This window comes from Euprymna scolopes, chromosome 18 (genome assembly GCF_053919585.1).
Source record: "Euprymna scolopes isolate OS-2025 chromosome 18, ASM5391958v1, whole genome shotgun sequence".
NCBI classification, from domain to species: domain Eukaryota; kingdom Metazoa; phylum Mollusca; class Cephalopoda; order Sepiida; family Sepiolidae; genus Euprymna; species Euprymna scolopes.
In genome coordinates, this window is record NC_136499.1 from 59,323,073 (window position 1) to 59,337,467 (window position 14,395).

Here is a 14,395-nt window from a genome sequence, read left to right on the forward strand (position 1 = left end):
ATGCTTATCTTCTGGTGATTGTGTTTTATTTCATCGACTATCTTCTGAAGCTCATTACCGAGTGAAAAATGTTCTTTCCAACCTTTATTTGATTTTTAATAAATTGAGCAAATTAAAATTATTTAAACAATAAAATGTTTAATAGAACAATATACACTTTGTTTAACGACTGTTTTAAAAAACATCCGAAAAATTTGTATGTTTAGGCCTTCAAATCTTAACATAAAATTTAGAATTAAACTTAATACATGATGTATGGACTTGTCAAGGAACGAAGATGTCATATTCCAAAAATCACATGGGTTTGGTTAGTAACTTTTCTATTTGGCTAGTAAACAAAAATATTTAGTTGTCAAACGTCAATTAAAAATAAATGTGTCCATAGAGCCCTGCAACAAGGCATCTTATCACAAAAGATATTCACAGCTTCTTTACAAAAAAAACCCCAAAAAAACACAACCATGAAAAAAAAAAGAAAAATTTTTTTATTTAATATAAAATGATCACCCACTTTACAACCAGTCAGTCTCAAAGCCATTCAAATCATTCTCCAGATCATTTGAGTTGTTTTTGAAGAATTCCAGTTATTTTTTAAGCATTCAAGTCATTGTTAAGGTCATTCAATTCATCCTTAAGTTCATTAAAGTCATTCTAAGTCATTTACTTTTTATTTATTTAAGTCATTTCAGCCCATTTTTTGGTCATTTTAGTTTATCTTTAAGAATTTCATGTCAATCCTACAGTCACGCATTCATTCATTACACGAGAGCACGCGACTAATGACTATCGGCCTTGTATTTTTTAATTTTAGATATTATTTATCCAGGGCAACACTGATCAAAAATATACCAAGTTTGTGAGCATTTGTTTTGTAGTTTTGGACTTTTAGCTAAACATATATACACACACACACACACACACAGACAACTACTCTTTAAATTTGAGATTTGCACCATAAGGTCAATTGGTGTCATTACCACTATGTCAATCAAAGCAATAAACTTTGCCTGAATGAAGGCGACCATATGCCCAGTAAATTGTCTTGAGAAGTCCGAGTTTATTTTACCAAATAAAAAATTGTTAGACTGTCAAGTAGAAATGCTCAAGAGGAGAAGCGCGAGGTGGTCAGTGCACTGACATGGGGGTACTGCATCCCCAAATATGTAATGGAAAGCTACAAGTTTGAATGGCAGAGTTGGATACAAAAATGATTGCCTCTCCAATGCAAAGAAAACTTCAGTCATTCTGAAGGACTCATCTTTAATGGTTTTAATTCATCCCAACAAAAAGTGCATTCAGTTATGGATTACAAAGAACATGATAAATTTACTGTTGATGTTGAGGTCGACAACTGTGTAGTCAAGTTGAGAGAACAAAGCAAAAAAGATGCAAATGTATTGCTATTGTATTTGAGCAAGTTATACATTCAGTTTCCCAGTGACGAATCACTATGGTCATATCAAACAGTAGTCATCCGAGGAAGATACCACCCTGGTTTCAACGTGGCACTGATGGTCATGAAAACTATCTTAGAACGACAATCTATAGAAAGCAACATCTGCCTATATATATTTGTCAATAATAATGTGTCAGCAACATATGATTTGTCTTTCTTCAGACTCAATAGTAACAATCCAGAGCACCTGAATAGAAGAAGTTAGCAATACTGTCAAACCTTAAGATATTAATGGGTGGCTACTGAATACATCAAATGCTGGGTGAATGCAATTTCTCCCATGATGTGGAAGTAAAATTAACTAACGTTTTTTTTTTAAAGATCATGATATGGGAAGCAATTAGCAGGTAAGACAAAGCAATTCCATAATAGGAGAATGATATGCCAGCAATCAAGAAATTAATTTGTATGCAAATGTAAGGTCCTTTTGTGATTGGACAATCACCCAAAGAAAACAATGCAGTAAGTAAGGATGCATGCCAATGAATCCCAGCTTATCAAATTGAGCTAGTTTTGATACTGTAGAGCATCGATCTGGCTCATTAATGACAATTCAAAATTTCATTGAACAACTTAATTCACTGTATACATATTGGCTCAAGAGACTGGCATAATAAAAGTGAACACCATGACAGCTGGAGAAATGTTGATAAAAAAAAAAAGGCTTCAAACATTCTCGCAGTAAAAGTAAAAAATATGTTGACATGACATCAGAAGTGATAGAATCTTACTGAATAACTTACGAGAGTGCCATGGAAAAGCGTCAAAACTATAAAAGGGGTAGAGATAACACTGAAGGTTTTTCACTATTGTTTTAAGATGGAGCTAGATATTAGATATCCACCAGTAAAGCAGGTAAGCTGAGATAAAGCCAACAACTGATTTTGTGAGACTAGTTTATCTTTGACCAAGGCAGTTGTAAAATCAATGTTAAATAATACATAGAATGAAAATCAATCAATCTGCACAGAGGAAGGGAAAACTGGGTATGAACACCGATTGAAACTGTAGACCTCTCTAATTAACAATATGGTAGCTCATAAATGATATCAGAACAAAATTCTTAATAAGAACGACACTACCATCACTTGCAGGAACTTCACAAACTTCCTGAAAGACTGGTGTGCTACACATCTGGCAGAAATGGAATCATGGAGATGTCACAGAACAATAAAGACAACTGCACAAAGGTGCAATGTCTGGCACAATGTGACACCCAAAGACAGTATTCTTTCCAGCATCAGAAGTGACAAGCTATGCTTTTTTTTTTATCCCAAAATCAAAGCTCTGTATGGTGAGGGATGAAGAAACTCAGACTTACCAAAGACTAGGAGACGACAATGTTTAACCTGCTCATTTGGAGCCATCATGCATGGTTCTAGCTCTTTTACAGCTAGCGTTAATTTGCATGAGAGATTAAGGCTAAACAAGCCGTGTGTGCGTAGTCTCCCTCTTGTGCTGCATGTGAGATGACTCAACACAATGAACAAATGATGAATGTGAGCAGTGTGAAAGGCCAACATTGCCTTCACATTTTTGCCAAGTTTCAGAAAACTAATAGATGGGATAAAAGTTATAGGGTAAAAAGTGTCATTTTTTTTAAATTTGGGGCATTTGTGACCCCTTTTGAGCTCCTGGGAATGCCGAATCCCAGTGAAAATGGACAAATGATGCAGTTTCATGCCTTAAAACACGTGTATTTGAATTCAACACCATGGAAAACTACTATATAGACATACATATCAAGTTAACACATGTATATTTGAGTTGATCACCGTGAAAATCCACTATATAGTCAGACATATTAAGTTTTTTGTTGAGAAATATGAAAAAAGAGCTACAAAAAGAGGCGTTTTTAGTACGAAAAGTCCCCGGGGACAAAAATCAGAATTTTGCCAGGGTTATCCATACTGGATTTCTATTAAAAACAATGGGTTCCACATTTTGGCCAAGTTTTAAAAAAATCTAATGGATGGATCAAAAATTATGGGGCAAAATGTATAATTTGGGGCCATTTTGGGGCATTTTTGACCTGTTTTGAGTCCCTGGGAGCACAACGGGAATTTTTCTAAAATATTGTTTTTTACTGTGTACATCTATTTAATGAAATACAATTTGTGGCAAAATTTCAGGAAAAACTAATGGACGGTAATCTGGCAATAGTCCATACTAATGGACACACGGAAACACAGAATGAAAACATAGGTTCCTCTCCGATAAATCGGGGGGACCAATATTAAAATATTTTTTAAAAAGCTGCAAAGTCAAGCTAAAGATTAATTAATGATCATGTTTTAAGACAATTAGATTCTTAACCATTATGATTATTTGTAATTTGACATGTTCAAACAGATTGCTTCAGAATTCTATACTTTATGATTAATATTTTTGAAGTTCAAATTCAAAATGTTGTGTAGTATTTGGCTAGCTTCACACATGGCAGATCTCACTTCCCACTCCTAAGAAACTATCACGAGGATCAATCACAGAACCACGCTACGCAATCTCTCCTCTTCCTACTAGAGACTTCCAAATCTCAAGCTATCAATTCAGAAAATATTAAAATTTGTCAATTCATGGTTTTAACAAGGAAAGAAAGTGTCTTCAATATTTTTCAAGCAGTCGTATAGCGACACACAACACACCATTTTTTTTTTTTTTTACATAAACAACTTGAATTTAATGTTTGCCAAGGAACATAGTATGGATTGAAATTTTCTTGTTGGACTAACAAAATATTTGGAGTTTATAAGTACATGTTTTACATATAGAAATTATAAGTACTTCAATCTGAATAAAATCCAAATATTGATCAATGAGAAGACATAAGAGTAGACACATCATACACAGAAATAATAAATGTACACATGCAAGTTCAGAATGGAATACAGGTACACATACATATCGGTCAACCATATGGATGTTATTTGTTTTTGTTTGCGATACTTTTGAATGAATTCAATTATTTATACTTAAGTGCATTTTTACATAAATGCGAATTGGGAATAATTTTCCATTTTACCAACTTGTATATATTGTTTTTAAAATATAATTATTCACTCAGCCATATATATATATATATATATATATATATATATATATGGTTGACTGATGCTATTTGTTAAGGAATATTGATTTATCATCTCATGCAAAATTGATTGTTAACTTGACACAGATTAATAAGAAAAAGAAAAATAGAAGTTCAATCAATGACATAGTACCACAATGCAATCAATAGAGATTAATGAAAAAAAAAAGAAAAAAGATGTTCATATTTGCTGTGGGAGAAGTTGATATACTAATTAGAGGGGAATATCCTATCAAGTACCTACAGATGTTCCTAAATCCAAGAACAAATGTACAGTTGAAAGGATTTTCCTTTTTTTTTTTATTCAAAATATTAAGATCAGAGTTATTTCCCTTGATCCCTTGTCAAAACAAAAAAAAAAAAAGAGAACTAAACTGTCCTTATATATATATTTCACTTTACAAATAGCTAACTTGGATAGGAATGTAATGTATGAGAATCCACATGCAGTGAAAAATATTTTACCAGTTATAAGGAATAAGATTAACAATAAAGGAAATGACTACAAAAGCAAGTTGAATAATTAAAAGGTTTCATTTAAAAAAAAAATATATATATATATATATATATATATATATATATATATCTGCACTGATATGAATCTAAGTTGCATAAAAAAAGAATTGTACCTATCAATGTAGAAAGTCTGCAGATCAAGATTGACACTGGATCTGCTTATAAATAAAAAAAAAATTTCTTGTCAATATACTTAACCCAATGTAATAATAATTAAAGGAAATTTATCTTAACACTTCAGTGCAGTTTCATGGTAGACTCGATCATCAAAATTGCATTCTTGTCCCATTTGAGAACTATATAAATGAAATTGTCTGTGTCTGTACATTTCTCTACCAAGCTACTCTGTCAATTTTCAGTCTACAAACTCGAGATTTGACATAGGTTGTATTGAGATTTGGGAAAATCCTTTTAATTGGTTTTCGGACAGAAATTTGGCTGTCAAGGAGTAAATGTTCAACGATTTGACCTTTGAAAACTCTACCAAACTCCTGTCAATTTGGGGTTTAAACACTTGAAATTTTAGGAGGTCGGTTACTTGGACATTGATTAAACTTTTTAATTTGATTTGAGCCCAAAACAATAAATGTTAAGTGGTCAAAGTTAAAAAAGAAATAAGACAACAAAATTGACAAATTGAAAATTAACCTCATTAAACATCCCAATGATTGCTCCTACGAGTAGACAGCCCATCCTATTTATCCCAACACATTTAAGATGCTGTCAACTTTATGAAGGAAAATAACTTGGTTATTATAATTTTATTTATAAAAGCTCTATTTTGTATTGAGCACTTTCAGAAAAATATTAGTTTAAAGTTCATGTTCTCAATAGATTTGAACATATACTTCCTTTCATCAGATTATTTCGATTATCGATACTTATTGAAGACATTCGGATACAAAACCTATCCAGACACATAAATTACCTTCATATGAAATTTCATAAAAATCAGCCTAGCCGTTTTCGAGTTCATCGAGAACTGACACACACACACACAAAGTTCTTTTTATATAATAGTAGATACTGTTTTCAGTCACCCTGAACTTCTGCTTGCCAATAGACTGAAGCAATATCTGTTCAGGAGAGCTGTATTTGGTGATTCTGCAATCCTTGGTTTACTATTGCACACTGTTTCTCACATACATTATTATAGGAGTAACTAGACTTGTGAAAAAGAATTTCAAAACCTATCTGGCAAATGGTAAATATACCTAGTGAATGAAGTGCAAGAGAGATTCAAACAATTGCACTTAAAGGGACATTTAGAATCTTAAAAAGATCTCTCAGTTGGGATATATGAGATAGCCGGTGAATGCCTAGCATTCAGTAAGGTGCCCCATCCTTTGTTTCAAAAAAAAAAAATATATATATATATATATATATATCATCCATATGCACACAATAAGTTCAAATTTTACAAGGTTCATTTCATGTTTTCTTAAGCTGGAGAAATGTCTTAACATAAAAACATCATAACAGTTTTTAACATCATAGTGAACCTATAGCATTTCATGCACACAATCACTAATCTGATTGTGTGCCAGAGAGAAACATTTACAACTTTAGCTAGAAGTTAGTACTTACACAATATTTTGATTGTAAAAATAACTTCTTAGATTTTAAAATAGGTACAACGCTATCTTACCCATGTGCTTGACTAAATAAATATGTCTATTTCTTAGATATTCACCAATTAAATTAGAAAGACTAATTTTCAAGCTTACAAGTTATACTTTTTGTCTACTATGAAACACTGGCATTTAATTGTTACCAAAGAGTTACTTCCCCTTCGTTGTCAGCAAATTCAACTAATATTTTTAAACCCCTACCTCCTCCTCAATGTTTATTTAAAAATTATTAAACGAATTAATTTCCTTGTGATTTATATGATCATATTTTTAAACATGATTTTAATTACGAACGTTAACATCGTTTAATGTTAGTTGTACATGCCGGTATATGTTGGACTAAATGCTTGAAAAAAAAGTTTTAAACTCAATATATTACAAATTTGTTATAAAGGCGAAAAGCCACTTGAGGATAAGATTTACTGGGATGGAATGATTTTTAGTCAAAAGATAGTGAACACTATATGGGGATGTTAAAATTAATCACTAAAATGAACTGTTTGATTACTTATGGAATGGTTTCTGACAACTATTTGTTGAGAATATATTTGAAGTGACTGCGTTGTAATTTGCAGAGAAGCAGTTCCACAGTAATGTGCTCCACATATAGGAAGTTTTTTTGCAAAGAAACTTTGTCCATGAAAATCCTGTTTAATACTACGAACATAAAAGGGAATTCTTTTTTCATTGAGATGAGTTCTTGATGCGTCTTGCAAGGAAGAACAGGGAGAGATTAAAGCTCAGTCTAGCATCATGGAAATGATATAGCAGAGAGAAACTTAATATAATTTCTCCACTAGATTGCAAAGTTAATTTGTACTCTTAAGAAGGGAACAACAAGTGATCTGAGCAGGACCAACACAGAATGAAATAATCTATATTAATAAAATTGTACAATTACTTTTTATTTGCTTGCGTTATTTCTTATTTACTTTTGATTATTTATGGAAATAAAAAATGCAAAAGTATAAAAAATTAAAATATTTAAATACAAAATTAAATCCACCATAATACATTTTGTTTTATTTGTAAACAGATAACCCATATTGGGGGGGGGGCGAAAAAAATTACAGCCAAGTGAAAATTTTTAACAGCTATGCATGTTTGAATTAAGGTTGAACACACATTTGATGAAGAACATTTCCAAAGTATTTTATACAAAACTTTCATCAGACCACACCAACACAAATAAGATGGTAATATAATATATATTGCATCAATAAAAAGGTGGAAACTGCATAGCTCATTCCACTGCTACACGTTTCAATTTGTGTTCACCCATTAAACCTCTGCATTGTATTGCATTCTATAAATCATTTTTATATATACACATCAAACAATGCTTCAAGCAAACTACATTAATCTTGCATATCTAATTTCTTTCTGGCATGTTAATTTCATAAGAAACAAAGTCTAATGTTAATAAAATAGAATTTATTATGATGTATTAAATCAGTTGATTCATTTTTTTTTTTTTTTCATAAATATCTATATATATAAAACTCAAAGATTAGAGAATCTACATCAGATCTAAAAGTGTATTCTTATGTAAAATTCACCAGGGAAGACAATGGAAGTGTTCCCAAGTCTAAGTACACCCATGAAAGCTTACCACCCTGAAAAAGGGGTTATGCCTTCATAGCTTTCATAAAACTTCAAATATATCATTTTTATGAAATTTAAATCTTATAAAATTTCCTGGGGAGTGAACTCGAGTCTCTTTGCTTAACTAGGTGTGCTGAATATCAATGCGCCTCCACCTCTAAGTGATCTATGGAAGACATTTCAGCTTTTTCTAACTTGGGGAAGAAATTAGAGGAGAAATGCAGTAAAAAACAAAGTAATATGGTGTTATATGCATACTGACAAGGTGCACAGTAGTGATCCTCATTCAAACCCGAGCAACATCATGTGTTTTTGACAATTTTATATAATTCTAAAAAGTTAATCTATTACAAATTGTTATAGTGATTTCATTATTTAAAGTTCTTTAACAAGAATAGTTGTTTCTTCAGATTTACATTCCTTTGTAAAAGTTTTTCATCAAAAATATTTTGCAAAACTCTAGTGGTAGTAGTGGTGGCAAGACAGTCTAAGATTGTATAAAGTTAAAAATCGCATCAATAGATTATGTCTATACTAACAATATCATCCAAGGATTGTAAATGAGTCACCATGTTCTGACGAGTGGGAGGCACTTAACTAAAGCTTAGCTCAGGCTGGGAAACATCCAAACTTATAGAACACCCAGTTAGGATCAATTTCACAAGAAATGATTAATGGAATTAGATTAATGGCGTTCTTCCATATCTGCTACTAGCAGGGCTACCCAACATTATCTCTCTCTCTGTAGCTTAATCGGCATATACATTTTATAAATAAATTACAAACTAGCTCTACCTACATATTGAGCACTTTTGAAGTAAATACTTCAAGTTTACGGATAAATTTATACTTTTGTATATTAATTTATGTGAGTAAATGAAGTAGTTATATATACACACACACAAAAACATTAGGCATGTGTATATGTTTACATATTTCTAAGTACAATCATTAAATGAAATATGTATTCTAGGCAATACGATGAGTAATGTGGGCACATTATTTGTTTTGTAAACTTTGCCATTTAAGGGCTCTCACCAACCCACCCCACACACAAAAAAAAAAACTTTAAAAAAGCAAGATACAAAAAAGTTAATATAAAAGAAATTGTTTTTACATCAAACTCCAATTACATTGTCATCAAATTTTAATTGCACTAATGCATACACGTGATCATCAAAAAATATGTATGTGCAAGATAAACTCCTAAACTAATGAACATAACATTGCATATAATTTGTTGCTACTGTCACAAATTACAAACTAGATTTCTCGTAAATGTCCGGTCTGGTTAACAATGGTGGGTACTTGTACACCTATGTTCTCATGCTGAAATAATATTCAGAAAGTCATTAACATGGTGAATGGAAGGTGTTTTGTAACTGTCCTATAACTTCACCTAACAATTTAATAAACAAAAAAAATCATAAAAATTGAATTTAACTTAAAAATACTATTTAAAAAAAATAAATAAAAAAATAAACAATAATTTGAACAGGTTTCCGAGCATGTTTAACGATGCTTAGCATATTCCGGTGGCAACGTCAAGTGCTGGCTGAGCCCGAGCAGACATTTATGAAAAATCCAGCTTGTAATATGCACAATTACTGACTTCCAGATTGTACAATTAACACCAATTTTTCTTTTTTCAATAAACTTTACAATTTAGATAGTGTTACCCTGAAACCACAGCCTACCTCTTATAAAATGAAAAACCAGTGCTATGCATATTACTTATACTGTCCTATAACAGGTAATATTTCGAGTTGCATTATATAAAAAATTTATACATTGAGGATAAGTAAACACTATTCGTCACAATTCATTTAATTAAATAAAATAACCCGTGTATCAGATCAAATTAACAGAGATGTCAATAAGATTTTGTTTCCTACCAGTTAAAAGATACAAAAAAGAAAAATTTTCAGTAAACTATAATATATATGTAAAGCATGGCATTAAATATTTAATTCGCAGTGACATATTTGAGAATCGATTGATTATTGGAAGTTTATCAAGACAATTATTTAACATTTATTTCTGTATAGTGTTCTTTCAGAAATACAAGTTCAAATAAGTTTTGAAATATATTCGTTTTTTTTATTAAAATATTTAAGCATTTTATTTGTGTATGCTTTTCAGTAAATATGCAAGCTGAAATAAGTTTCTCAAGTTCCACAAATACTTTAAATAACTTGTGCTTAAGTGATCATGAACATATATATAAAAGTCAATATATTTAACTTTTTGTGTGTTTTTAGTATTTCAAAAAATTGAATAATTTGATTCAATAATTATTCTTAATTAAAATAATTTACATTTTTTTTTTAATTTGCATTATCTAAACTAGCTGAACCTAACCAGCATTGCCAGGAGTAAAAGAAATGACTGAATTTTTATTGATAAAGAAATGAAAGTTAATTTCAATACCATAATCAAATTGTTTTGAGCATTTTTAAAGTTCATTTTAATCGCTTAATGGCAAAAAAATATATATGTAGTTAATGTGAAGTAATTTTTTTTTATATTAACTTTAACAAAAAATAAGGAAATTACTCATTGCTAGATTACTTTCCTTTAATAATATTCATCAAGTGGAAAATTATCTCTACTCTAAAAGTTTTCTAACCAGAATAAGTATTTTCAAAAAAACAAAACAAAATATATCCGTGGCAAAATCATTGTGGAAGGAGAGAAAAAAGTAGACTACTCCAAATTATGTATTTTGTCAGATGAATTGCTATTTGGTTCTGACTTTGAAAATTTAACAAAATAACTTTATATGTTAGGTGAATAATTTTTTTAAAAATTAATATGTTTACTTGAATTCTGTGGTTTCTGTCTTCATTTACAATGTACGAATAATTTTTAGTAAGAAAGAATAAGATTACAATCCAGATATAAACAAATAATACCTAACAATATGAAACTTAAATATGTATCTTGTATTAAGTTATTTAAATTACAAAATAAAAATTTTTTTTATTCATTTAACATCACTTTTCAGGGATCAGATGTTTTCTGATATTATGCAAGCTCATTCTCCACTTGGATCAACAAATTCCACTCGGTACAGTTTTGTCCAATCATTTGCATCCAAGTTTTCTCGGCTGGCCAATCTCCCTGCGATTTAGGACATTCATGCTTTTTTAACAGTTAATGCAGAAGGATGAACAATTCATGTGACCATCCAGCATAATCAGTTCATCCTGAGGATAACCTCCACGCTGGGCAAGTGTGATGCTTTCAGCAAATCCTGATGTGTTTGGTTTAGCCAGATTTCACATTGCAGATACATTTGATAATGGATTTGTCATTGCGTTGCAGACTGGCAAAAGAGGACTAGACAAGGGCTCAGCATTCACTGCTATGCATCATAACATTCCCGACACTGCTGCTTTAAAACTATAATGGATGTAGAGAGAGATAACTTTTCATGTTATCAGAGGAAATTTTGCTCAGGCTGCATTTACTCTCCTGGCTGTACAGAGTTCACATCGACCACCTGCACTTGGCATCTCTCAGACAGCAGAAAGAGACTACTACCTTGAGATAATATGTAAGATAATCGTCACATTCTTGTATCACTGAGTTTTATTCAGGTGTTGGCATTCGTTTTTTCTGGTACTATTTTTTAGAATCAAGTATAGAAATTATGTAGTAAAAATTATCCCACAATCAGAATTTGTATTGCAAACAACATTGCTTTAAATCTTTAATTCATTCATTTTGTTACCCTTACCTGATTTTTTTTTAAATATTTTTCTTCAAAATTCTTTAATAATCTCAGCAATTTATATAAAATAAACTTTTTATAACTGTATTTTATCTGTTTATCCCATTTGGGATTTCATTTCAATAAACATTATTTTATAACATCTTTTTCATAATCTGTGACCCAAATGAGTTGCTGGGTATTCTAATCTCTATAATGCACTAAAATGTCATTTTTTTTTCCCCAATAGACATTTAGACATAATAGGATAATAACCAAAACCTAATAAGCTGTTTTGCAAAATAAACCTAGACCCTCATGCCAGCTCCCAGAAATTATGCATTTATTTCTTCTTCGGTCAATAATTCTTATTTTTTTCAGACTTTCCTCCCAATTAGAAAATTCGAAAGAAGGTAACTTTGATTTTCACTCCCACCTTATTTTCTACTCCCACCCCTACCCAAAACATTGGATTTTTTTTTAATATAAGGGAAATTTAGTTAAATCCTCAAAATTATTTCATTTTATACTTTCTGAAAGAAAGTTAGATTCCAGTAACTATGCTAACTTCTAAAAAGACCATTTTTTTGACGGATCATTTTGCTAACATTTAGACGGCCAAAATACAGTTACATATCTTCATTTTTCTATGAATAGAACTCATCAGAAGAAAAGGTGAAAAATTGTGCTCAAAACATTAGAAAAATTTTTTAAAAATGAAACTCACATTAAAGCATTTATATATGTATGTTCAATTAAAAATATAAGTTTTCGTTTATTTTTATGTATGCTATATTATTATTATTGGTGGGTAACCACATATTTTTTGATGACTTATCAGTGTAGCTAGATATAGTAAACATATCAACTCAGATTCAAGACCTGAATACCACTTCCAATCAGGTCTGCCACCTGAGCTAACAAAACCACTACAGAAAGAGAGAAAATTATTTTTCTCTAATTAATATTTTCTGATTTGTTTACAAATTTTACGATACTGACGACATAAAAGTCGCTTCTTTTTAGAGTTCTCCACATGTCTTTATTTTATTAAGAAATATTTTTAAGTTAAAACATGTCCTGCTTAAGTGGCCAACATGTGGGATGCAATTTCCATTAATACAGAAATAGAATTTGGAATTTTGTATACTTTGAAGCACAGAATATTTTTTTAACTTTATACATTCAGTTAAGACAATTTTTTATGACTGTTCTTTGCTTCTAAGGGTCATGATTGACAATCTCTTCAGTGAAAGTCTTTCTTTTGGATAGTAACTGGAGACAAAGAACATTTTTTTTTAATCACCTGTAGAAGGAATACGAGGTTTATAAGCACCTCTCTCTAGCAGGGCTTTGCATTAATATACTAGTTAAGATTGATTTCAATGAAGAAAAGAACATTATTTAATTGAATTATTTTTAGATTATCATTATATTTAATACCATATTGTAATTTCACCCCAAAAGTAAACAAAAAAATAATTTAAACATCATTTTTCATTAAAATTTTCATTTGACTTTATAATCAAAGTTAATCCAGAACAAAACTCGTTAAAACGCAAACTATACCTGCTAATATCACCTCAGATCGTTTCTATCATGTCACATAAGTGATTTGCTTGTTTTGTTTTAGGACATCAACTTTTATCAGATTATTTAATGCCAAATCCAGTCATTTTCGTAAAAGTTTTTAGGCTTGAAAGTTCTTTATATCTTCAAGCACTTATGGTGTTTTGTTTGGTTGTTTTGCAGATGAAAATTATTTTTGGTTTTGCAGAACATGGAGTTTAGCAAAAGGAAAATGACAAAAAACAATAACATCAATGTTTGGTGCAATCTAAGTCAGGAATATTTAGGATATCTTTAGATAGCTTAATCTGGTACCACTAGATCACATAACTGAACCCAATCAATCAACTATACTGAATGATAGGCAACCCTGGGGTCAACCCCTTATTAATCATACCTAATAACTATATTCTACACTTAACTCTAAAAGTATGTTAAACTCTCTCTCCCCACCCCAAGTAATATGTAACAAACGTGGGCCAAACTGACAGACTGGGTGGAGTTCATCTTTCTCTGCTGACTATAGAATTAAAAGAGAAAACTGATCCAACCACTCACCCAAACGCCCACACAACAACATGTTGCTATGTGTCAGTTGCTGGTGGATGATGCTAACAAACGCTTTTTTTTTTAATTTTTATTTTACTGAAAAACATTTGTTTTTTCTAAAGTTGACAAATTTCTCAAAGTTTCTGCACAATTTTGTAAAAGTAAAGAGAGAAAAGTTGTCTATTTTTAATTTTGGATGTAATTTTATATAAGAATTATAAAGTCATATGAAAACAACTAGGCATGTTACCTAGAGTGAAGGGGTG

General features: G+C 30.8%; 1 protein-coding gene across 1 annotated transcript in view; it reads right to left on the bottom strand.

Moving 5' to 3' along the window:
* The window catches only part of LOC145297627 (aspartate--tRNA ligase, cytoplasmic-like), a 200,149-nt gene that overhangs the window by 38,289 nt on the left and 147,465 nt on the right, over nt 1–14,395 (bottom strand). The window lies entirely within an intron of this gene.